This window comes from Mus musculus, chromosome 15 (assembly GCF_000001635.26).
Source record: "Mus musculus strain C57BL/6J chromosome 15, GRCm38.p6 C57BL/6J".
NCBI lineage: Eukaryota > Metazoa > Chordata > Mammalia > Rodentia > Muridae > Mus > Mus musculus.
The window spans coordinates 15,547,077-15,573,844 of NC_000081.6; positions in this window are offsets into that span (position 1 = coordinate 15,547,077).

Consider the following 26,768-nt stretch of genomic DNA (forward strand, 5'->3'; position numbering starts at 1 on the left):
TAGTACTAAACTATATACCTCAGCAAAATCACAGTTATATATGAGAAACTCAAAGACACAATCATCCTAAGTTGAATCAATTCCACTTAAGTCAAGAAAGAGATAGGTGAATCCACTATCTCCATGCCTATTAATAATGTATTTGAAACACTAGCTGGGGCAATGATACAAGAGCAGTAAATAAGAGGGACATAAATAGTGTAAAGAAATGCGTATTGGGTTTTTCTTATGACATAATTCTATGTGAGCTATCCCAAACATTCTACCAGAAAACTTCTAATAATCATTAACAAATTCAGCAATGTGATAGTATGCAGTATAAATTTTCACTAATCAATAGTTTTTACACATGCCAACAAAAAGTATACTGAGAAGATAGTGATCACTCTTCAATCATCCTAAAACAATAAAATAAAACTACCCAAAACTTTATAAGGAGTCACCAAAGACCCCAGATAGCCAATACAATTCTGAGCAAAAAGAATAAACTAGAAGGGTTACAATTCCAGATCTCAACATGTATAACAGAGTCATAAAATTAAAAACTATATGGCATCTGCACAAAAGATACATGTAGACCAATAGAACAAATTAAAAACTCAAACACTACTACATATAATCTCAGTTGTGTAATCTTGACAAAGATACAGACCCCTTAATCTGCAAGAAAAAATCATTTTCAACTAATAAGCTGGAAAAATAAAGAGTACCCATGCAGAAATATTAGATATTATACATATCTGATACCTTTGGAAACAACCAAAAGCATCTTATTGATTAAAGTCCCAAGCATGAGACTTGAAATAGCCATTAGAAAATTTAGACAGAACAGAAACTAAACAGGGACACAGTGAAACTAACAGAACTTATGAAACAAATGGACCTGACAGATATCTACAGAACATTTTATCCTAAAACAAAAGGATATACCTTCTTCTCAGCACCTCATGGGACCCTCTCCAAAATTGACCATATAATTGGTCACAAAACAGGCCTCAACAGATACAAAAATATTGAAATTGTCCCATGTATCCTATCAGACCACCATGGCCTAAGACTGATCTTCAATAACAACATAAATAATGGAAAGCCAACATTCACGTGGAAACTGAACAACACTCTTCTCAATGATACCTTGGTCAAGGAAGGAATAAAGAAAGAAATTAAAAACTTTTTAGAGTTTAATAAAAATGAAGCCACAACGTACCCAAACATATGGGACACAATGAAAGAATTTCTAAGAGGGAAACTCATAGCTCTGAGTGCCTCCTAGAAGAAACGGGAGAGAGCACATACTAGCAGCTTGACAACACATCTAAAAGCTCTAGAAAAAAAGGAAACAAATTCACCCAAGAGGAGTAGATGGCAGGAAATAATCAAACTCAGGAGTGAAATCAACCAAGTGGAAACAAGAAGAACTATTCAAAGAATTAACCAAACGAGGAGTTGGTTCTTTGAGAAAATCAACATGATAGATAAACCCTTAGCTAGACTCACTAGAGGGCACAGGGACAAAATCCTAATTAACAAAATCAGAACTGAAAAGAGAGACATAACAACAGATCCTGAAGAAATCCAAAACACCATCAGATCCTTCTACAAAAGGCTATACTCAACGAAACTGGAAAACCTGGACGAAATGGACAAATTTCTGGACAGATACCAGGTACCAAAGTTGAATCAGGATCAAGTTGACCATCTAAACAGTCCCATATCCCCAAAAGAAATAGAAGCAGTTATTAATAGTCTCCCAGCAAAAAAAAAGCCCAGGACCAGACGGGTTTAGTGCAGAGTTCTATCAGACCTTCAAAGAAGATCTAATTCCAGTTCTGCACAAACTATTTCACAAAATAGAAGTAGAAGGTACTCTACCCAACTCATTTTATGAAGCCACTATTACTCTGATACCTAAACCACAGAAAGATCCAACAAAGATAGAGAACTTCAGACCAATTTCTCTTATGAATATTGATGCAAAAATCCTCAATAAAATTCTCGCTAACCGAATCCAAGAACACATTAAAGCAATCATCCAACCTGACCAAGTATGTTTTATTCCAGGGATGCAGGGATGGTTTAATATACGAAAATCCATCAATGTAATCCATTATATAAACAAACTCAAAGACAAAAACCACATGATCATCTCGTTAGATGCAGAAAAAGCATTTGACAAGATCCAACACCCATTCATGATAAAAGCCTTGGAAAGATCAGGAATTCAAGGCCCATACCTAAACATGATAAAAGCAATCTACAGCAAACCAGTAGCCAACATCAAAGTAAATGGAGAGAAGCTGGAAGCAATCCCACTAAAATCAGGGACTAGACAAGGCTGCCCACTTTCTCCCTACCTTTTCAACATAGTACTTGAAGTATTAGCCAGAGCAAATCGACAACAAAAGGAGATCAAGGGGATACAAATTGGAAAAGAGGAAGTCAAAATATCACTTTTTGCAGATGATATGATAGTATATATAAGTGACCCTAAAAATTCCACCAGAGAACTCCTAAACCTGAAAAACAGCTTCGGTGAAGTAGCTGGATATAAAATAACCTCAAACAAGTAAATGGCCTTTCTCTACACAAAGAATAAACAGGCTGAGAAAGAAATTAGGGAAACAACACCCTTCTCAATAGTCACAAATAATATAAAATATCTAGGCGTGACTCTAACTAAGGAAGTGAAAGATCTGTATGATAAAAACTTCAAGTCTCTGAAGAAAGAAATTAAAGAAGATCTCAGAAGATGGAAAGATCTCCCATGCTCATGGATTGGCAGGATCAACATTGTAAAAATGGCTATCTTGCCAAAAGCAATCTACAGATTCAATGCAATCCCCATCAAAATTCCAACTCAATTCTTCAACGAATTAGAAGGAGCAATTTGCAAATTCATCTGGAATAACAAAAAACCTAGGATAGCAAAAACTCTTCTCAAGGATAAAAGAACCTCTGGTGGAATCACCATGCCTGACCTAAAGCTTTACTACAGAGCAATTGTGATAAAAACTGCATGGTACTGGTATAGAGACAGACTATAGAGACAGACAAGTAGACCAATGGGATAGAATTGAAGACCCAGAAATAAACCCACACATCTATGGTCACTTGATCTTCGACAAGGGAGCTAAAACTATCCAGTAGAAGAAAGACAGCATTTTAAACAATTGGTGCTGGCACAACTGGTTGTTATCATGTAGAAGAATGCGAATTGATCCATACTTATCTCCTTGTAATAAGGTCAAATCTAAGTGGATCAAGGAACTTCACATAAAACCAGAGACACTGAAACTTATAGAGGAGAAAGTGGGGAAAAGCCTTGAAGATATGGGCACAGGGGAAAAATTCCTGAACAGAACAGCAATGGCTTGTGCTGTAAGATCGAGAATTGACAAATGGGACCTAATGAAACTCCAAAGTTTCTGCAAGGCAAAAGAAACCGTCAATAAGACAAAAAGACCACCAACAGATTGGGAAAGGATCTTTACCTATCCTAAATCAGATAAGGGACTAATATCCAACATATATAAAGAACTCAAGAAGGTGGACTTCAGAAAATCAAATAACCCCATTAAAAAATGGGGCTCAGAACTGAACAAAGAATTCTCACCTGAGGAATACTGAATGGCAGAGAAGCACCTGAAAAAATGTTCAACATCCTTAATCATCAGGGAAATGCAACTCAAAACAACCCTGCCTGAGATTCCACCTCACACCAGTCAGAATGGCTAAGATCAAAAATTCAGGTGACAGCAGATGCTGGCCTGGATGTGGAGAAAGAGGAACACTCCTCCATTGTTGGTGGAATTGCAGGCTTGTACAACCACTCTGGAAATCAGTCTGGCGGTTCCTCAGAAAATTGGACATAGTACTACCGGAGGATCCAGCAATACCTCTCCTGGGCATATATCCAGAAGATGCCCCAACTGGTAAGAAGAACACATGCTCAACCCTGTTCATAGCAGCCTTATTTATAATAGCCAGAAGCTGGAAAGAACCCAGATGCCCCTCAACAGAGGAATGGATACAGAAAATGTGGTACATCTACACAATGGAGTACTACTCAGCTATTAAAAAGAATGAATTTATGAAATTCCTAGGCAAATGGATGGACCTGGAGGGCATCATCCTGAGTGAGGTAACTCATTCACAAAGGAACTCACACAATATGTACTCACTGATAAGTGGATATTAGCCCAAAACCTAGGATACCCAAGATATAAGATACAATTTGCTAAACACATGAAACTCAAGAAGAATGAAGACTGAAGTGTGGACACTATGCCCCTCCTTAGAATTGGGAACAAAACACCCATGGAAGGAGTTACAAAGACAAAGTTTGGAGCTGAGATGAAAGGATGGACCATGTAGAGACTGCCATATCCAGGGATCCACCCCATAATCAGCATCCAAACGCTGACACCATTGCATATACTAGCAAGATTTTATCAAAAGGACCCAGATGTAGCTGTCTCTTGTGAGACTATGCCAGGGCCTAGCAAACACAGAAGTGGATGCTCACAGTCAGCTAATGGATGGATCACAGGGCTCCCAATGGAGGACCTAGAGAAAGTACCCAAGGAGCTAAAGGGATCTGCAACCCTATAGGTGGAACAACATTATGAACTAACCAGTACCCCGGGGCTCTTGACTCTAGCTGCATATGTATCAAAAGATGGCCTAGTAGGCCATCACTGAAAAGAGAGGCCCATTGGACACGCAAACTTTATATGCCCCAGTACAGGGGAACGCCAGGGCCAAAAAGGGGGAGTGGGTGCGTAGGGGAGTGGGGGTGGGTGGGTATGGGGGACTTTTGGTATAGCATTGGAAATGTAAAGGAGCTAAATACCTAATTAAAAAAAAAAAAAAAAGATGGCCTAGTCGCCATCATTAGAAAGAGAGGCCCATTGGACACGCAAACTTTATATGCCCCAGTACAGGGGAACGCCAGGGCCAAAAAGATGGTGTGGGTGGGTAGGGGAGTGGGGGTGGGTGGGTATGGGGGACTTTTGGTATAGCATTGGAAATGTAAATGAGCTAAATACCTAATAAAAATAAAAAAAAGAAAAAAGAAAACTTAGACAGTAACCTACATGATATCATTTTTGGAAAACACTTTCTGAATTGGATTCAGTTTGCCCAATAATTAAGGCCAATTAATAAGTGTTTAATTAGTGTGTTATTGTAAATTAAAGACAAAATGGACCAGGGTCCTAATAATAAAATGTAGGCAACCTCAAAGCCTAATGAAGTTATGGATTATGAGAGACAACTACTTCATCAAAAAAGTACAATCCTTGACTTTTTGCATTGCATTTTTCCTTTTCCCACAGATAAATGTATTTCCCACCACTTATCAAGGAAAATTCTTTTTAAAATAGATGATGGCAATTACAGAAAACTACATCCAATCAAAATGCTAAATTTTGGATCCCATTCCAGTGGATTTGCATGCAAGATATCTGCCACATCTAATGCTATGAGAACATTGTCAGGAAGAGGATAGAACAGAGATATCATAAGACACCCCCAGACCCCCCAAAAAATCAAGGAGACTTTTGTGAGAATTTCTCCTAGAAGTGTTAGAATTTAAAGAATAAAGTCTCACAAGCATAACTGCCTAACCATGAGCTGAACAAAGATAACACCGATAGATACACAAAGATGGAGATGTGAAAGCCCATGTGACTTCAACCCTACACAAGACGCTGCAGGCAATTGAGGAAGGCTAAGAGTGGGAGAAATAATCTTGCCAAGGGAAAAGCACATCAATTAGTTACCCAACCCGAATGGACAGCCATAAAATCATACATTCAAATAATGTTATACATTGTCAATGAGCAGGATATATTGATTAATATATTTGTATATACATATATGCATTTAATAACATTTAATGAAAGAAGAAGCCATGAATTTAAAAGAGATCAGAGCAACAAATTTGAATAGATTTGGAGTTATAAGTAAGAAATGTAATTATATTAGAACCGTCAAATAAAATAAAAAAATCAAAAGAATGTATGTGTGTGTGTGTGTGTGAGAGAGAGAGAGAGAGAGACAGAGACAGAGACAGAGACAGAGAGATTGAGAGAGAGAGATCATACATAATTTGAATTTGTGAAAAACTTAGCTGTTTTCAACTTTGGCTAAAATAATTTTTGCTTCCCTGTTTGGTATGTATTATACAAAAATTTAAAACAATATGGATCTATAAAGGTTAAGTTTACTTTTTGCTCACTTTTACATGGCAACAATCCCTGGTAAATATTTAAAGTATTGTGTACAAGGCTTTGATTACAGAAACTAATAAATTATCATCTAAGTAGTAAAAATCTATAATTGAATTAAACAGAAGAAAATCCTCAATCTTTATGAATAAAATATTCATTGCTTGGACTGGAGAGATGTATCAACAGTTAAGAGTCGTGTCTGTTCTTCAAGAGATGCTAGTATAAAGTCACACCTCCAACCCGGTACCTTATAATCACAGGTAACTCTGCTTCCAGAGGACACAATACCTCCTCCTTGCCTCTTCAAGAATTAGACATACAATCACTATACAGACACACCTGCTGACAAAATGCCTATATATACAAAATAAAACACAAACTGATGACTACAGAACAAAAACACTGTTTATAAAATGTAATCTTCCCAACTGAGATCCATAATGAACATTAAATTGCATTTGGAAATTGAATGCAAGTTCATATAGTTACAGAAATAATTCCTTGTTCTTACACCATACTGTTCAATATATAAACATTTACGATGTTTTAAATAACTTTACAACATAAACCCCTCATGTGGTTATAAATTCTTGAGAGAGTCTTGCTCAGTCAAATATGTTTGACATCAACATTTACGTTATTTTTACATAATTGTCAAATTTTCAAGATCTGTTCTCATCTCTTTCACAGTAGACATGTAATACTATTCCCCATATTAAGTGGAATAATACAACTTTGAAAAGAAAAGCATTGCCAAGTAAATGGAGTTTTCTAGTCACCTGAAGAATAGATTTCCCACTTGTAATTAATCACATGTCAGTTGCTGGTGAAATGTAATTAACAACACCTACCCTCAAGGCTCTAATGTATAAACAAGTTGCTTGTCTGGTTAGACAGATATTACTTTGCTGAAGACTACCACAAATAATAGTATGTACTAAGTGTGAATTCACTACTGAAGGTGGTGTTTTATCCATGTTAGCAAGAAAACAATCAAATTAAAACTATCTAATAATTACATATGTTCATATGAATATTATATTCAAATACAAGTAACTTTGGTTTTTCAGTGTTGGTTATTTACTACTAACATGATATAAACACAATAAAATTAATGCAAAAATTCATGAATTCAAATTTTCTTTTTAGGGACTTGATGGTTAATCAGCAATCAGCTTGTTCAGATGGTCATCTTAGCAAAAGCAATCTACATATTCAATGAAAACTCATCAAAATTCCAACATAATTCTTGTGAGAAATTCAAACAAAACTGAAGATCAAGAAAGCAAATACCACAGTTTAATGAGATATAGAAGTAAGCTGAGTTCTCAAGTGATGAAACACCAAAGACTAAAAAATACTGAGAAAATGCTTAGCATTATTATTCAACAGGAAAGTGCAAATTATTTTGGTATTTCAGTTTATCTCATTCTCAAGGCCAAGATTAATAAAACAAATTACTGGAGATGTTGTTGATGGCATAAAAAATGGGGAGCATTTATTCATTGCTGCTGGGACTCCAAATGGTGGAGGCACTAAGGAAACCGCTGTGCACATTTCTCTAATTCTGAAATTATAACTACCAAACTGCAGGGTAGAGTGCAGTCCCAGAAAGAGTTGGGCAACAAAATGAACTCCATGTGTGATTATCTGTGTTTGGTTTTGTTTTGGTCATTTTGTTGTTTTGTTTTTAATGAAAGAGGAGGAACACAAATTTGGATGGGTGGGATTTTAGGTAAGGGAAAGAATATGATCAACATGTATCATATAAAAATCTAAAAATAATTTTTTGTTGATGTAGGGTGCAATTTTAATCCAAATAAACTTTCTTAAACTTCTGTCTGTGTCTGTCTACAAGTCCCGTATCCCTCCTCTGTCTGTGTTTACTTCCAGTCACTCATTACCCAAAACATCCCCTCCAACACCTCCCACACTAACAGTCCCTTTAACTTTTCATAGTGTATGAGGCATTCCCCTGTACTGGGGCATATAAAATTTGCGTGTCCAATGGGCCTCTCTTTCCAGTGATGGCCGACTAGGCCATCTTTTGATACATATGCAGCTAGAGTCAAGAGCTCCGGGGTACTGGTTAGTTCATAATGTTGTTCCACCTATAGGGTTGCAGATCCCTTTAGCTCCTTGGGTTCTTTCTCTAGCTCCTCCATTGGGAGCCCTGTGATCCATCCATTAGCTGACTGTGAGCATCCACTTCTGTGTTTGCTAGGCCCCGGCATAGTCTCACAAGAGACAGCTACATCTGGGTCCTTTTGATAAAATCTTGCTAGTGTATGCAATAGGGCCAAAAAGGGGGAGTGGGTGGGTAGGGGAGTGGGGGTGGGTGGGTATGGGGGACTTTTGGTATAGCATTGGAAATGTAAATGAGCTAAATACCTAATAAAAAATGGGAAAAAAAGTCCACATTAGAAGTCACATATGAGGATTTAACGTAGAAACTATAGATGAAAGAGAACCTGTAGCATTTGTCTTTCTGAATCTGGGCTACCTTAGTCAATATAACTTTCCTAGATCCACCCATTTACAATTCTTGATTTCATTTTTTCCTACAGCAAAATGGTGTTCTGTTATATATATATATATATATATATATATATATATATATATATATATATATATATATACTCAGTCCATTTTCATAATGTGTTCATCTGTTGTAGGTCATTTAGGTTGTTTGCATTCCCAGGCTACTGTGACCAGGACAGTATTGACTGTGGTTGAATATGCACTGGTGGAAATAAGCTTGCAAATGCTTTAAGCATCTGCTAAGGAGTGGTTTAGCCTGACCCTGATAGGTTTCTTTTTAAGTGATGATGCCACAGAATAGGAGGAAGCTAGAGTGGTGAGGCTGGAGTGGGTGAGTGAGTGGAGAAGGGTGGAGGAGCACCCTCATAGAGGCAAAGGAGAGGAAGAAGAGGGAAGATGGAAGTGGGGGGGTTGTGGAAGGGTAACTTTGAAAGGGGATATTATTTGAAATGCAATCAAATACAATGATTAATAAAAACATTTAAAAAAGAATTTCCACAAATGTTTCCAGAGTGTCTGCACCAATTTCACCAACAGTGAATAATGGTTCCTCTTTCACCACACCATTGTCTGCATTCAATTCTACTGTTTCATGTTTTTTAAGCAAAACCAGAACAATCACATTATCATTAGACACTTTACTATGTAAAGGGGGAAATTAGGGATGGTCCTATTCTAGACAAATCTATAAACTAATGATTGGTAGGAAAAGAATTAGGCCCTTCCCTGGATAATCTCCCTTATTGGTGGTCCAATCCAGAATAGTCATATATATGTATATGTATATGTATATGTATATGTTCACATATATATGTTTTGACTCATTGAGTTATATTTATATCTATAGTGTGCATTTAACTAACATACATGTATGTATGTAAAATATGTATTTGTGCATGTATATGTGTGTATATCAACAACACTGAAAAAAAAAAAGCTATCTATTAAAGGAGTTTGAGGCAGGGTAACTGAGAGGAGCTCAATGGAGGAAGAAAAGCATCGAAAGTGTTTTAATTGTATTTTAATTGAAAATAAATTAAGAAATAAAATAAGATAAATGCATAAAAACAAGTATGTGTTCACCCTTTGCTGGCTGATATCTCATGTGTTAAAGCAGGCCTCAGAATGGCAGGGCGGGTGACTCCCTCCCAAGAGGTCAACCCAGAGCCAACCTATACTGGATTCTTACAAGGTAAACAGATTCCTGAACTTAGAATTCTTTAGAATCATGGTGATGCTAATTTCAGTTTGTCATGAAAGAAGCTATTTATCTTCTCAGCCCCTGACCATCAACTGATGGAGCAAATTGCATATACACCCAGAGTAAACAGATCAGCCTGTAGTGAGCACAGAAACCTTTCTATTGCGGACTACATCATATCTGCTAACCCCTACCCAGCTACCACAACAAAGTTAACTAGCTGAATATCATACAAAACCTGACATTCACCCTCATCTTGCTATCACACAAAATGCCTCACCCCCAACTAGAAGACTATCCTATAAAATCATCCACCCCCACCTTGTTATCATATAAAATCCACTCACCCTTACCTACTGACTATCATATAAAGTCTATTGACTCCTACTTGCCCGTCATACAAAATCCATTTACAAGTACGTACTGAATATCATATAAAACCCTTCAAATCCAACTCACTCTCATATAAAATGTACTCCCTCCCATCTGATGACCATCATATAAAATCCCACTCACTCCCACCCTGCTATCCTCTACAATCAGTTTATACCCACCATGCTGATTAGCACAAAATAAAAGCTGTTTACTTTCCCACTTAGCTACTGCTCTGAGAATTCTAAACCTAGCAGTTCATTCTTCAATAAAGTGGTGTGTGTGTGTGTGTGTGTGTGTGTGTGTGCGCGCGTGCGTGCGTGCGTGTGTGTGTGTGTGTGTGTGTGTGTGTGTGTGTGTGTGTGTGTGTTGACTTATGGAGTGGTATAGTTTGATGGTTTCAATGTACCTGTTGACAGTATCAATTGCAAACAGCTTCTTGGCTAGGACTGACTTGGTGTTTCCATTTCACCATTTTTTTTTGTGTTGGGCCCAGTCTGGCTTGAACCTGTGCAGACTATGTGGCATGCTCAGGGATGTCCTTAAGAACAAGAATATTCCTTATTCATTTATGTTGCCTCATTCTGTTTGTTTTTGGCATTTTTGTTATAATGATATTTTTTGTGTTGTTTGTTTTTATTGAACATATTGAATATATACTTTATATTAGTTCTGTGGGTCCCAGACTCACAGAAGAAAATAATTTGTACATGATCATGGGAGATCAACCTGTTTCCAAAACCAGCTTCCTCACTCTATATCCAACTGTTCATCTTGAACAGCAACTATTTTGGGTAGTTTTAGGACTTTTAAGAGATAGCTACAATTAGATGTATGCCCAGTGTGTTGCAGGTAACCAATGCTGACGGGATTCCTACTTTCCCAGACTCTTCTTCCTAGCTCCTATCCAAATGCTACTATCAGAAAATACTCCAAATCTCCTTTAGGCAAGCTGTTGCTTCCTTATTGTCTATTGTTGTCTTTAGAATTTTCTAAGTGAATACATGAAGAGCTTTGGCATTTACAAGTTATTAAGATTTCAGTGGTATGTCATACACTCACTTGGAATGTAAATAGAAGAGTTCATTATCTGTATTTTTTTATTTGTTTGCTCTGATTTTTTTTTTTATGTGTTGTTTTCTGTTGTGTGTGTTTGTTTAGAGCAGTGCTTTTCAACCTTCCTCATGGGAGAGATGGGAAAACATGAAGTTGGGTGAGTATCAAGGTGAGGACAATCTAAAAGGGATGAGCGGAGGAGAAAAATAGCCACCATCACAGTGTATTGTACAAAAACATTAATAACAACATTAAATGTGTAACAAGAAAGCACCCCCCCTTACAATCACATGAGCTTTGGTTTACAAACCAAAGAACCCAGGTGAGAATGTCAGGCTTTGCAGTGTGGGCATACATATCTATACTCAGGAGGCTGGGAAAAGTGGAACCTTAGGACTCTGACTCAGAAATTTTGCAAATTATTCTGTTCTCAGTCAATGAGAGATCCTTTTTGAACAAGGTGACTAGGGATTGTAATGACGACACCTGAGGTTGTCCTCTGTATGCCACATCTACTTGTTCATCGAAGAACAAGCAGTAGACAACTGTGTAACAATTACACACACACACACACACACACACAGAGAGAGAGAGAGAGAGAGAGAGAGAGAGAGAGAGAGAGGGAGGGAGAGAACAGAGAGAGTGAGAGAATCTCAGATTTAAAGAATAACACCTTATGTAAATCTTGCTACTTATGAGAGTTTAAGAAAAGTAATCCATTTCAAATGTCTTTCCACAGACATATGAAAAAGGATGTGCAATTCAAATGGGAAATTTAAAAAGGAACATGAATTTGAAATGTTTAATTATAAAGTAACATAATATTGCTATGGTATACCACGCAATGTCAATTGCCAATTCCAAAGCCCTTTCAAGCATGAGGATGAGAAAGCTTCCTTTCTGTTATAAAACCAGAGTCTATATTCAGATATTTTCCTTCAAAATCAGAATCCATATCAGCCAAAATTGTCTGAGAAAATGAGAGATTTTCATCCGAAAAGAACTGCAATTTAGATCATCCCGGTACACTTTGTAGTTTGGAAATTTCCATGGTTCTCAATGCTGTAGGGGGAATCTTAAGAAGGAAATATAACTCAGAAGAGAGAATTCAAGACAACTGCAGTAGAGTGGAGAGGACCTGATTTAAGAACTGCCACTGTTTTTGAGGAGAACCAGTGTGTAACTCAATTGCTTAAGAAAATCAAGGCTGTGACAATAGCAAAGATCACCGTTGTCCTGTGACTTAGTGCCACTGTGGCACTCTGCACTGCATACACTGCACCTTAGGAAAATTACGATTCTAAAAGAAATGGATTTTGCAAGATTTTAAGCCATTTACATAGATGTCTGAAATGTTTACTTCAATAGTATTTTTTAAAATTCACTATGCTACTTAATGTCTATGAGTATATGTTTTATATTTATGAGTACTACTGTGTATCTGATATGTCACAAGTCAATAGAAGGTATTGGATCTACTGGAACTGAAGTTATGGGTGGCTGCGAGACATCTTATAGGTCTTGGAAAGTGAAACTCAGTCCTCTGCGAACGTTTATTTCAACGTTTGTATTATTTAATTGATCTTGAGAAATGCAATTTGAGAAAAAAAGTTTCATAAAACATAATATTTGTTATATTAGAAAAAAATGTATATACAGGAATTATAACCCAATATGAATATAAGGAAATTTAAATGCTGTTATGAGAACCACAGTTTAAAAGGTGTTTGAAAATTAATAGTACTAATTCCATTTTTAAAACTTACCATAAATTATTTTAATGAAAAAATTTTAATAATGTGAAGGATGTGTACTGTTTTTGAAGACAGGGCTCATGGAACATAATCTTTCATTTCAAGTTTCACTTTGAGTGTATAGGGTATATAGTGTAGCCTGATGGAAATATTGCCTTCTGAATTAGATCTTTAGAAATACTGTACCCAGGAAGTGTCCACAAAACAACATGGCCAAAACATTCACTGTATGTACTAAAAAAAAAAAAAAAAAAAGAAAGAAAAAAGAAAAGCTATGTCTGTAGAGGCTGATTGGCTAATCCAAACTTCAAAAAGGTGGATAGATTAGCATATTGTAGGTCCAGAGCTGATATCAATTTATCCTGGCCTATATTGAATTGCTAGTTCATTGGAACCTTTGGAGTAAAGTCTAATTGTCTTCTTATAACTTAGACACTTTTATTTGAGTCCAGAATGGATCTATTGTCTTTGAGGTGAGAGCTCTATTTTGTCCCAGCAAAATTATTTTAGAAAATTCAAGTGGATAATGTATCTCTATCTGTATCTTTAACTTGCAATTTCGATAACTTATTTTAGACAAATTTTATTTAAATAAGCCCCTATCTGAAATCTGCTATCACAAATTCTGGAAAAGAGTGTTGATTTATGGCAACAATAACCAACCTAATCAAGGTCAGTTTAAATATTCTCTACTTTGTTTTGTAACAGATGGAAGTAATTTCTAAAGAAAGAAAACAAACAAACAAAAATGTAAGATATATTTCTGTTTGATAGTCAGCATATACTTGCTATAGCAGACAGATGTATAAGGAAATGAACAATAGTGAACAATTAATGCCATTTTATTGAAGAATACATCATATTTAAAATATGATAATTGGCACAACATATGAAGCCAAAACTTGATTTTGTTATTGTTTGTTTAATAACTTTTAAAAGAAACAGTTAAAATATACTTCAAGTAGAAAAAAACATCTCTACTCCAAACATCCAGGATCTTCTAAAGATTATTATGAGCCCACAATTCTAGAGACAGAGGTAATTAGATCTCGGTGAATTCAAGGCAAGCCTGATTACACACTGAATTCCAGGACATCGAGGGCTACATAGAATGACCCTCTCTCAAAACTTTAAAACAAACAAATGAAGAACTAAAAGTACAAGGAAAACCTATACCTTCCTACTTCTATTGACTTTTATTTTTTAAAAGCCATATAGCTGTAAGTACTTTATCTGCTCTTTCTTAAGAACCTCAAAATATGTTCTTTGAAGTTTAATCACAAAATATGGCACACTTCTGCTTATCAGTTTATTCGGGAACAAAGCAACATCTGCAGGTCCCTCCCTCCCTGTAGTAAACTTCTCCTGTCAAAAATATACAAGTCCGGTTTACTTTTCTGCAGAGCCAATTAGCAAATACAGGTCATCACCTCAATTACCAGGTGAGTTGCTGGATAAACCAAGTGTGACAAATGGTGCTGTCAAGTCATTTAACTTAAAGACTAATCATAGTTACTCCCGGAAAGATGTGTGTACAGAGATGTATCTGACCAACTGTAGGAAGGACTGCGATTTCTGTTTTCTTTCTTTTTCTTAGAATCACCCTCATATGTAATTCTCATACACTAATAAAGGATCACTTTTTCTCTATGGTCCACTGAGTAAGTTGTCTTGCTTGACATAAAATGCAGCTTTTAATTATATTTCTACAATCATGGGAATATATACTTGAGCCTCTGAAATCGTATGCATGTGTCTAATCCGTTAAACCATATTTAGTGACTGGCTGATTAATATTGAAAAATTCTTCACCCTGAGTAGGCAACGGAAAACAAGAGCGAAGGCTTTATTGATCTCAACTGTGATCAATAGAAAACAGAAATAGAAATCCTAGAATGTGCTATGATTTGTGGAAAGCCGTGGGTGGTGTGGAGGGTGATAAAGCAGACGACAAAGTGAGACAGGACTTCTCAAGTGTACTCTGTGACATTTAAAAGGATTTGTGAGGCTTGAGTCATGGACAATGTGGCATCTGAGAAAAGATTTAAACCAGAGAACAACCTACCTTATATATTGGATAGCAGTAACTATTAACAGTCAGAAGGACAAAAGGACTAAGAGCTCTGAATCCTGACTATGTTGGGAGAAGCCGAATGGGCAAGCGGAAGTTTGAGACATTGGGAATGAGAACAGATTTAGCAGGATAATGTTAGCAGTTGGGAATGCTTGCAACAATGTCAATTTCTAAAATACTATTCAATAAATGTCTACTTGGAGCTGAAAAGATGGCTCAGTAATTAAGAGCAACACTTACAGACCTGATCCCACTTCCTGTGAGCTCACCAGGCAGACCTAGAAACAACACAACACCCCTTTCTGGAGTTCAGGGCCTCCTGGACTCATGTGCACACACAAAAGCATAATTAAATAAAGCATAGTTTTAAAAGTAATGTCTATTGTTGACAATATTATTAACAAAATAAATCATCAAATATGTTTTACCTATGTACTAAGGAGAATCCATACTTTATGGATTATATAAAAGCAACTAAAAGGATATTTTACAGATAGTTTGGATTTGTTCATTTCTATGAAATATCTGATTGTCTTTGTTCATTGATGTACTGAGATTTTGAAATTTTTTGTTAAGTTGCAAAAAATATTAAGAGATAAATGTCAAAAGCTTGTCAAAATAGAATATATTTCTTCATATTTTAAGCATGAGGCAGAAACTGGTAAGAATTTTGCCAACTTGCATTCAGTTCAGTGGCATTTTTAAGAATAATTTTTACTGTATATTTTCTGTAAACAAAGTAAATGTTTAAATTTTATTTTTAGAAGCCTAATTAGCATGTGTTCAAAGTTAGTTTGATAATCGTCCTTGGATTCCTGGATGAGTTGGCTAATATTCAGATTAATTTTAATGCTCCGTGATTAATTGTCTCCGAAATTATCCTTTTAGTTGAAAATAGCTGTTCACACAGTGAAAGCCCTGATGGTTAATCACCACCACAAACACTTCCAAATCTTTTTCTCACTCTTATAAACACTAGCTCTCACATGTTCACATTTAGAAATAATTAAAATGAAACAACTTGCCTACTTCTTTAGATGAACAAAAACTACCATTTAAAGATCTGCTGAAATGCTGCTTTTTTTTTTTTTTTTTTTTTTTTTTTTTTGCTACTCTTCCTTATGACCTCAACATTGGGCTTTCTTTCTGAGTTCCAATTGGGAATTTATAATCTACTTTTGTACCTCTGTTGCCCCCAATGTCTAAATAATTTCAATAGCTCCTACTGGTTTTCATGCCTTCCTTCCTTGCTTACTGTCCATCTCTCTTCAATGTAACCTCTTTTCTTAATAAGTTGACAATTATAACCATTTACTAATAAGGTAGTGACTTTTTCTATATTCATGGGTTCATAGAACTATTTGTGCTTCTTTTTTTTTTTTTTATTTTTGTTTGTTTGTTTTTTCGAGACAGGGTTTCTTTGTGTAGCCCTGGCTGTCCTGGAACTCACTTTGTAGACCAGGCTGGCCTAGAACTCAGAAATCTGACTGCCTCTGCCCCCTGAGTGTTGAGGTTAAAGGCGTGCGCCACCATGCCCGGCTTGTGTTTCTTACCATCATTCATAGTACCCAGTTTTCACCAGGAACACTTAGATGAAATACTAAAATTCCTGTTCGAGTAAATAACCTTGAATAATGAAGAAAAACAATAGTGTTTTCTAACTGGAAAAGAATTTGAGAAAAGAAGAAAAACAACTATAGAGATGTAAGCAAGGGCCTGATTTATTTAAAAGTACACTTTTTAGGCACTCTTTTCCAATGGCACCTGAAATGTAACTTACTTGTTTCTTTTTAAGCCTTGAATTACTTATATAGTATGCAGAACGAGTCTTTGTCATTAGACTGCATCTAGATCCCCTCATTAGAGCAGGGAATTTCATCTGTCTTACAAGGTAGAGATGGATGAGGACACTAACGATGAAGAATAGTAAGAAGAATGCCCTAGAATAGTAACAAGCTTTTTGAACAACAAATCTGCATTTTATTAAGATCCCCAAACAACGTTGTTAGGCAAGAATAAAATCAATCTTATTGAAACTGAGAGAATTCCATTTTATTTGGATCTAATTGGCATGGCAGCACAAGACAACACAGATTACAGCAATCTTGAAAGTGTGCTCTCTAGTTCTGCAAAATGGCAGCTGTGTTTATAGCTCTATGATACAAAATGGCTTGGGAATTACACCACTTGTAAGAGATTATGATTGGGAGAGGCAAAACCTAAACTATCCGGTATGAACTGAGCGCAGCCTTGGTTCTGTGGCCATTTGAGGTGAAATATCCCTTGTATTGATCAGCTGAGCTTAACAGATTCTGTTTTCAGAGCACTGATGTCAGCACTGACCAAACATTTAGATGAACAAGGCTAAAACCTCACTGAAAGAATTGTTTTAAAATTCAAAATGGCCAAAACAAACTCTAGTTCATTTTAATATTTCCACATGAATGGTAATGGCAAGTGATTCTCTAGGGTCTGCTCATGTTACACAATTATAAGGCCATTCCTTCATAGGTGAGGGGAAATACTTCTTGGGAAGGTAGGCAAAGTTCATAGGAAAATGTTTGACACAAAATTAATAAGACAAAGAATAACATATATTCTTTCAAATCAATACCTCACTGCTGAAACGTTACAATCTTCACAAATGGACCTAAATAATTTATCTATTCCAAACTACAAAATTCTTCCTTATCCATCAAAGGGATGCTATTACCTGCTGTCTATGCTTTTTATTTTTTTACAGTAACTATTTGAAAATCAGTTTCCCTACAGTAAATGTTTGTGTAAACATTCTCTGCATTCCCTTTGCCTTTGTATTTAAATCTCCCTGCCAAACCCTGTTCTTTATGAACAAGAAGTGTCTTGAGACAAACCATCTGTGGTGTATAATGAATAAAACAATCTTTAAATGCATGCATACATTCTACAGGCTCATCTTCTCATCTTGGCTCAGGGGAACTTATTAACTGGAAAGGAAGTAGATTTAGACTCCTACATAGGTGCCACTAAGCACCAGGTGTTTGGATGCCGTCACTTGATATCAATTTATAGTGCTTTTCAAGTGCTCTGCTATTTATAATACCAAACCTTCCACTTTGAGAAACATTGATTCAACCATAATCCTGACTACATTCTTACAGAGACAATGGCATAGCAATTTCAACAATGATGCCAAATTTCCAGTCCAATCTTTTTCATTTACTTGATAAAATAAAATGAATGTTTGCTAAAAAAAAAATATTGTTCAGGTGTTTTTCACTAAAAAGTAATCTAAGTATTTATACATTCTCTCAACTGATACAATAAATCATGCATTTTAGAGTGTTTTCTAATATTGTATTCTACAACAAAGTTTTAAAGTAAACCATTTGAATATTTCCAATATATATCATTCATACAGTTTGAAAATACAATAGTTTAAAGCAAATTTCATTGAAATGTTAAACTGATTTGGGTATTCCTGCTAAATTGAAAGGATAAATAAAATAATTTATAAAGATATTGTCTTAGGGTTTCCATTTCTGTGAAGAGACAACATGACGAAATGTATAAAAATTATAAAGGATATTTAATTGGGGTTGCCTCACAGATTCAGAGGTTCAGTCCTCTGTCATCAAGGCAGCAACACGACAGAGTCCTGGCAGGCATGGAGCAGGAGTTGTTAAAAGTTCTGTATCTTGTTCAGAAGGCTACCAGGAAAAAACTGGCTTCCAGGCCACTAGGAGAAGGATCTCTAAGCCCACACTCACAGTGACATACTTCCTCCAACCATGCCACACCTACTCCAACAAGTCCACTCCTCCTAGTAGTGCCTCTCCATCAGGCAAGTGTATTCAAACTACCGCAGGTATGTTCAAATCATTTGATTACCAATTCATTAATTATGCTTGAGCATCATTGCTATGTCATTATTTTCCTACTTTGTGAGATTAAACATATTCTATAACATACAGAATATCTGATAAGCAATAAATAAATATAATAATTCTAATAAAACACCAGTTTTGTAGCATTCTATAAATGATTGTTGAAATTATTCTTACTGCTTTTTAAAAATGATAGTGATATATTTTCTTTTTCTTTCTTTTTTCTTATTACTTTCATGTTTTTGCAGTCCAGTCATTGCCCCCTCTAGTTCTGCTCTCCTACAGTTCCTCATCCCATTCCACCTTCCCCACTCTCTTCAAAAGGATGGGCCCCATCCCACCCCCTGACAGGCCTGCCTACTTCATAGGGCCTCAAGTCTCTCTCTCTGGGGTTAGGCATATCTTCTCCCACTGAAACCAGGCCAGGCAGTCTTCTACTACCTATGTGTCAGAGGCCTCAGACCAGCTGTATGCTGCCTGGTTGGTGGCTCAGTGTCTGAGAGATCTCTTGGGTTCAGGATGATTGAAAGTGTTGGTCTTCCTCTGGAGTCGCCCTCCTCTTCAGCTTCTTCCAGCCTTTCCCTAATTCAACCACAAGGTTACTCTACTCCAACTTTAGTCCAATGGTTCTCTGTAAGTATCTGCATCTACTTCAGTCAGCTGCTTGTTGGGCCTCTTGGAAGACAGCCATGCACACCATAACATCAGTAATAATAATGTCAGGTCTTGAAGCCTCCCCTTGAACGGGACCCCAGTTTGGGTCAGTCCTTGAATCTTCTTTCTCTCAATCTCTTCTCCATTTTTTCCTTGAAGTTGTTTTAGACAGGAACAATTCTAGGACAGTTCTTGATTGTTATCAGAGGTGGTCCTCAGAGTTCAACACTGTCACTAAGAGGTTGATGGCCTCCAGACTTTTTAATAGGCCAACCACTCATATATAATCAGTCCCTTGATCATACCACAGAAAAGAAAGTCTGTGTTGAGAGTCAGAGGGAAGCAAAGTTTATAAAACATAGAGAAAACTGAACACATTTCTTACATTGGTATAACACAAACAGAAAAAATCGAAAGGTATAGTGAAACAATTTAAGAGAAACAAAGAGAATTAGAGGCAGAGAGACAGGAGGTGCAGAAAACAGTATATTCAATGTATTGGTTTGTGAGAGATTATTTTTAAAAGAGTATAACTTAAGGAGTAATAAATATTTTTATAAAGCTAAATGTATTTTTAAATTTAAAAGGATATATAAACTGACATATTAGAAACAATAACAGAAATATGCAAAAATGTTTAATTATTTCTCTTAATTAATTTCTTCTTATTAAATAAAACATATGGCATTTGGTAAGGTGCATTACATCTTTTGTACTTAGGCATAGAACAAAATGTTATCCTCAATGTGGGGCAGCTACTGTGTATCAGAATTTATGATCTCCTCAGTGATTCATGCTCACATTAATGAAAGAATTTTGGGAAGAAACTAGAGGAAATTTTTAGTTAGGATTTAAAAGAAAAACCTGAGGTTAAGCAAACTTTCAGTATCAGCAGATTTGTTAAAACATTGAGGAAAGAAAGAAAGAAAAGATGCCTTCCACTAGGCATGGATAACAGCAATGAATTGATTGGAGATCAAACTTCAAAGGAAAAATAATAAAGTCATCCATGCCTAAGGAAGTGTGCCCAGACCAAGTCCTGTATCTGAAAGAGAAGAAAGAGGAATCTTCACACTTTATGAGTAATTTATAAATGTAACCACACCCAGAGCAGTTAAAAAAAAAGCACTTCATATTTTTAAAAGAATAATTATTCCTTCTATTTCTTTTGCAGGCTTTAAGGTGAATCAAAAAATCTAAGGGAAATCAGGTTACCCACGGGTAGGTTTGTGAAAACATTCCCCATAAACCCATATTATTGAATTCCTAGTCCACAGTTAGTTGGACTGTTTAGGAGTGATTAGGGTGTGTAACTTTGTTGGAGGATGTGTATCACTGGTGATCCATTTTCAGGTCTCAAAGTTCATGACTTTCCCTGTGAATTATCTCTCTGCTTCATTCCTGTGGATCAGATAAAAGCTCTAATGTACTATGTTAGTGCTATGCCTGCGTGCTGCCTGGATCCATGCCATGAAAGTCATGGACTAACTTTCTCTAATTATAAGTGCCCAGTAAACTCTTCCTTAGTTTGCCTTGATTATAATGTCTCTTTGAGGTAATAGAAAGTAAGTAGGACAGTAAGCAAATGGGCTATTGTTGCAAGAGACTTGACTATAATGTTTTCTAGAGGAATATGGAAGGAATAAGACTTTGACTAAGGGAGTAGTTGAATTCTATAATTTGTGCTTAATGAGCCATCCAGGTATCTTGGAAGACAATGCTTTGCCAAGTGATTGGCAGGCTCACCTAAATAATTATCTTTGATAGTTTTGATTGCTTATAATGAAAACTTACTACTGAAAGCCAGATATAAGCTCCATTTATTTGACCAGAAGAATATAACTTATTTTATTGGCCTCAACAAGACCTTGGTGGAGATAACCTCAGGAAGAGCAATATTAGTAAAGTAAAAATTATGGCCACAATATTCAGGCACTACTTAAACATAAATGATTGCTTTTAGCATCTTCACTTGAGATTTCTTTAGGAAGACAACCATTGTATGTAAAAGCCATTTTGACTAGTCAATTTTGTTAGACTCTTTTCATTCTGAGACAGCAGAAAATACAAAAGAGCTCCCTGGAGTCAGTGGCTTCTTTCCTTTCTGCAACCCCTTCTAGTTTGATATCTTTCACTTCTATCTCAACTGTTAGAAGGATGCAAGAATAACAGAAAAGTTTTCAACGACTTTGATAAGTTCTATTGTTAAGTTTATATCCAAATTCATTATGGTCTCAAATATATCATAGATACAAATAAAGAATAAATGGTGATATCAAGTATATATTCAACAATTTGCTGCCTAGTCCTATATTTCATTTGTCAGTTTTTGTTTCAAGGACATGCATTCATTAATACAGTATTGTCACATGGCTTTTGTAAAAAGAAATAGATGAAATATATGAAAATATCACCAGAAAGATCTGTGTTTTGGTTCTTTGGCTTCTTTTTTTTTTTTTTTCAAAAATTAGGAATCTTAGTAATCTCTCATTACTTTTCATCAGCATTACTTATATCTATACTTTTCTTCTAGGAAGGTTAAAAGGAGTCATGATACTTCATATCTGTTCTGTTGAGGAGAATAAGGGATAATAGAAACATGAGAAGGTAAAGAACCACTTATTAGTTAAAAACTCTGAATTCTAATACAATTAGCTGGATTTCCTGAAGCATGTCTGCCTTCTTAGAAGCAAATCTTAAATTTTATAGGGATTTTTAGGAACTCTATATTAAAGCAAATGAGTACAACTTGAAATCTTTGTATAATACATATGGTTCATAATTTTGTATTTTCTGATTAAAATCTCAACTTGGGTAACCTCCAGAGCTATTTTACAACCCCAATTTTGAAAAGGTGAATAGAGAAAATCTGTTGAAGAATGAAATTTTAAGTGATTCAAAATTTCTTTAAAACTTTGTAATCAGAACTTATAACTGTGTCTTCTTTTGTGAAGCCCATATTAATGATCTTCAACTATGTTTTTACTAGATCTGTGTCTATCTATCTATCTATCTATCTATCTATCTATCTATCTATCTATCTATCTATCTATCTACCTACCTACCGACTTATTGATCTCTCCATCTATAATCTATCATCTGTCATCTACCTATCCATCATCTATCTATCTATCTATCTATCTATCTATCTATCTATCTATCTATCTATCTATCTATCATTTTGGGCAACAACACAAGCTAGGCTAATTTTGGAAGAGTGAAGCTCAATAGAGAAAATGTCCTTTCCAGTGTGGACTGTCTTCAAGCCTGTACATTTTTTTAAAAAAAATAAGGATTGATATGAAAGTACACAGTTCACTGTGTGTGGTGCCAACCCAGGCAGAAAGTCTGGAGGTGTATAAGAATATAGACTAAGTCAGTCATGAGGAGCGAGCCAGTAAGATGTACTCCTTTGTGGCTTCTGCTTAGGCTTCTGTATCCGGGTTCCTGTCTTCTTTTCCTGTCCTGACTCTTCTCCATAATGAACTGTGAATGGGTCATGTAAACTCCACTCTAACTGCTTTGTTTATGGTGTTTTATCATAACAGATTCCCTAACTGACACATTATTCCTTATTTTCTTCCCAACTACCCTATTCTTAACCCTTGTCACTGAAGTCTATGTCAAAATAGATTACAATTTATGTGATGCATATTGATTCATCTTTAAATTTAGAGAGAGTGAAATTCCATTGTGTTAATAAGTTTTTTTTTTTTTGTTTCTTTTGCTTATCTTGAAATTCTTGCTAACCAAGTAATTTTCATCCCTTGAAAACTCAACTCACCTGGGCAATACAAATTGGATTCTTCTTCTTTTCCTTCTTCTTCTTCTTCTTCTTCTTCTTCTTCTTCTTCTTCTTCTTCTTCTTCTTCTTCTTCTTCTTCTTCTTCTTCTTCTTCTTCTCCTTCTCCTCCTCCTCCTTCTTACTCTCCTCTTCCTCCTCCACCTGCTCTTGTTCCTCCTCCTTTTCTTCTTCTTTTTACTTCTTCTCCTCTTCTCTTTGTTCTCCTCTTCTTCCTCCTTCTTCTTGGTTTTAGAAGAAAACCAAGCATGTGGGAGCAGAACTGGCAAGACTGGGAATTTACTGTTATTGGGTTCATGGCATTAAATCCCCAAACAGTCAATAAAATTATGTAAAAATAAACCTCAACTAGATAGAAAAGTTGGCAATTTTTTTGTTCAGAAAATGCTGTCCTAAGAGGAATACATTTCAATGTATATATGTGGGATCATACTTTTATTTCAGTCTTACATGGATAGTAGGTGAACACCTACTTTAATTATGTTAGGTATCAAGTGGGCAACTAGAGGAACATCTTAACTCTCAAAATCCCAGCTTTCATGAGCACCTTCATCAAGACCCACTGGGAGCTTTTGCAGGATTCATTCTCTATGTCTCATGGTGGTCAGAAAGGCCATTATGTTCATTTTAGATATCACACACTTTCTCTTCTCCCAGGATCTGTATGTGACAGGATCATTTTAGTACAGAGAACTTTTAACAATGAGATCATTACTTATTTTACCACTGATAAATTTGAAACATCCTCAGTATAGATATAATAGAAAAATGGAATATCATGGGAACCAATGATTTTCCCAGTACACCCCCAGGTTTATACCACTGTATAATTAAATTAAAATTATATAATAGAATTAAAAACTTATGCAACTATTAATTAGATTTTGATTTGTACATCTAACCAAAAGTGAATCTTTCATGCTTGTTCTAGGAATCTATGTAATTACAACTGTGAGGAAGCATAGGGAAAATTCAATAGAGGTGGTAAGGGAAATCATTTGGTTTTGTAACATTCAGGGGTTAATGATGCTTTGGGGCTTACCATGAATCCCTGATGCCCTACCCAAGCAACACAGTAAGATGGTGATCAAATGTCTGAGGTCTCCTCATCTTCTGTAAACCTCAGGGTCTTTATCAATAAAACTGAAATGGAATATTCACCTGATTGAATTATTTGGAAGGAAACATTTGGTTAAATAAAACACTCATGTGAATGCATAAATCATAACCAACATTTTTGTGTACCCATTTTTAATTATCAGAGAAACAAAAAATAATCATTAGACATTTGTTTTCTGTGTGTGCAAAAATGGAGTGATATTTTATCTAAAATACAAGCAAAGATTACAGAATTCTCCAACTTAGAATCTAGAATAATTTTTGAGTAATAGAATAAACATTTTTTACCAGAAAAAGACATATTGTAAGAAGTTCTATGAATGTTCATATAGTCCAAAATTAATTAGAGAATATCCCTTTATGCCATAGTCTGCACATAATAGGGACCGCTAGGTTAGACACAGTGTCTTCAAGGGTCATGTTCTCACAATATGAATATTCTAAATATTGTAGTCTTACAAACCAGCATGGAGAAATGTATTTGGAGGTAATAGTGAAGGTGAAGAAAAATTGTTAAGGGAAATTCCTCCAGGCAAGCAGGAGGACACAGAATCTAAGAAACAGTCCAGGGGAACCTCTGCAGTGATGCTTTGACAGTGCCCTTTTCTTTCTTCCATTCTAGCAATGCATCTTGTTTGTCAGTTCATCTGGGCTTTGTAGAAAAAATAGTGACAGAGAAAGTTTCCTGGAACAGATCGTTATTTCAGACTGTTAATGTTTTCAATTCTGAAATGTCCACTATGATGCTTCTTTCTTTATTTTCAATATTTCGAATTTTTTGAGATATACTTTACAAAGAATTCTGTAGTAAAGTTCCAACTAAAGGATGGTTTCATTTATGATGTAATAATAGTACATACATATGGGATATGGCATGGTGATATGCTTCTGTTATTTAAACATATCACACAGTAATCAAAACTGTATACTTTTCAAATCTTTCACCTCTCACTTATATGCTTTTACTTTGGTGAAAATCTTCAAAATTCTCCCTTCTAGTTATTAATTTTTTTCAACACATTGACAGCCTTAATGGTTTTACTGCATGATTGACTATTTTATTATTCTCACTAATTGTAAGTTTGTGCCGTTTAAGTAATCTTTCCTTCTAAACTATTCTTCCTAAGCCTACCAGACACAGAACGCCATGAATATCAGTTTTGTAACAAAGAGTAAGCAGGGTAAGGGTATCAGATTCCTTAGTCACTAGGCATGTAAGAGCATTTTTAAATTAGTCAAATATTGACTGTTTTTTCCATGAACAGAATTTACATCTTAGAGCTTTGGAGGCTAGCACCTTCATTAGAACACTACCTGGTAATGGCTTCTTGGAACACAGCTTCTTCTAACTGTGTCTTTATATGGTGGCATGGGTGGGGATGTTGTCTCCAGACTTTTATTAACTACATTAACTGATTCAAATGGTGTCTAACCCCATAACTAAGTATGCTGTAAGTCTCTGCTTCCAATTCTGTCCCCACTCTACTGAAGAAAGGACTTCAATTGAGTATTTTTGTGATACAGAAACATGGTTATAGTAAAAGTATGCATAGTAGTATTTGATAAATTAAACAAAAAAAAAAGCAAAATAAAATGTGAACAATGTGGTCATTAGTTTAGTCAACCAATATTGTACACATGGTTGGGTTTATTGATATCCTTAGGATTAACACACATTTTATTTTTAGCCTTGTTTCAGAAAATTCACTAGATATGAAACTGTCTTCATGGAGTTTCAAAAGATAACAATTAACTTTGATATTGGTTAATTTTTTCTATTGTTTCAGTGAAGTAGGAGATGGAAATAACAGAGACATTTAACAAAGAGTAGGCATGTAAAAGCATGGGACAATTTTAAGGGCACAAATATTTGTATTGGATTTAAAATGTCACTGAATGTTAATTATAATGGTAACATCAATACAGAATACTACTGAGATGTTCTCAATATTCAAATTGAAATGAAATTAATCCATTTCTGAAGGTAACAATTATTGTAACATTCTAAAGGTGCAAAATAAAACAACTTAAAAATTATTCAGAACAAAACTACAAACAATGAGTCTTAGGTTATAATTGCATTTATTGAAAAAATA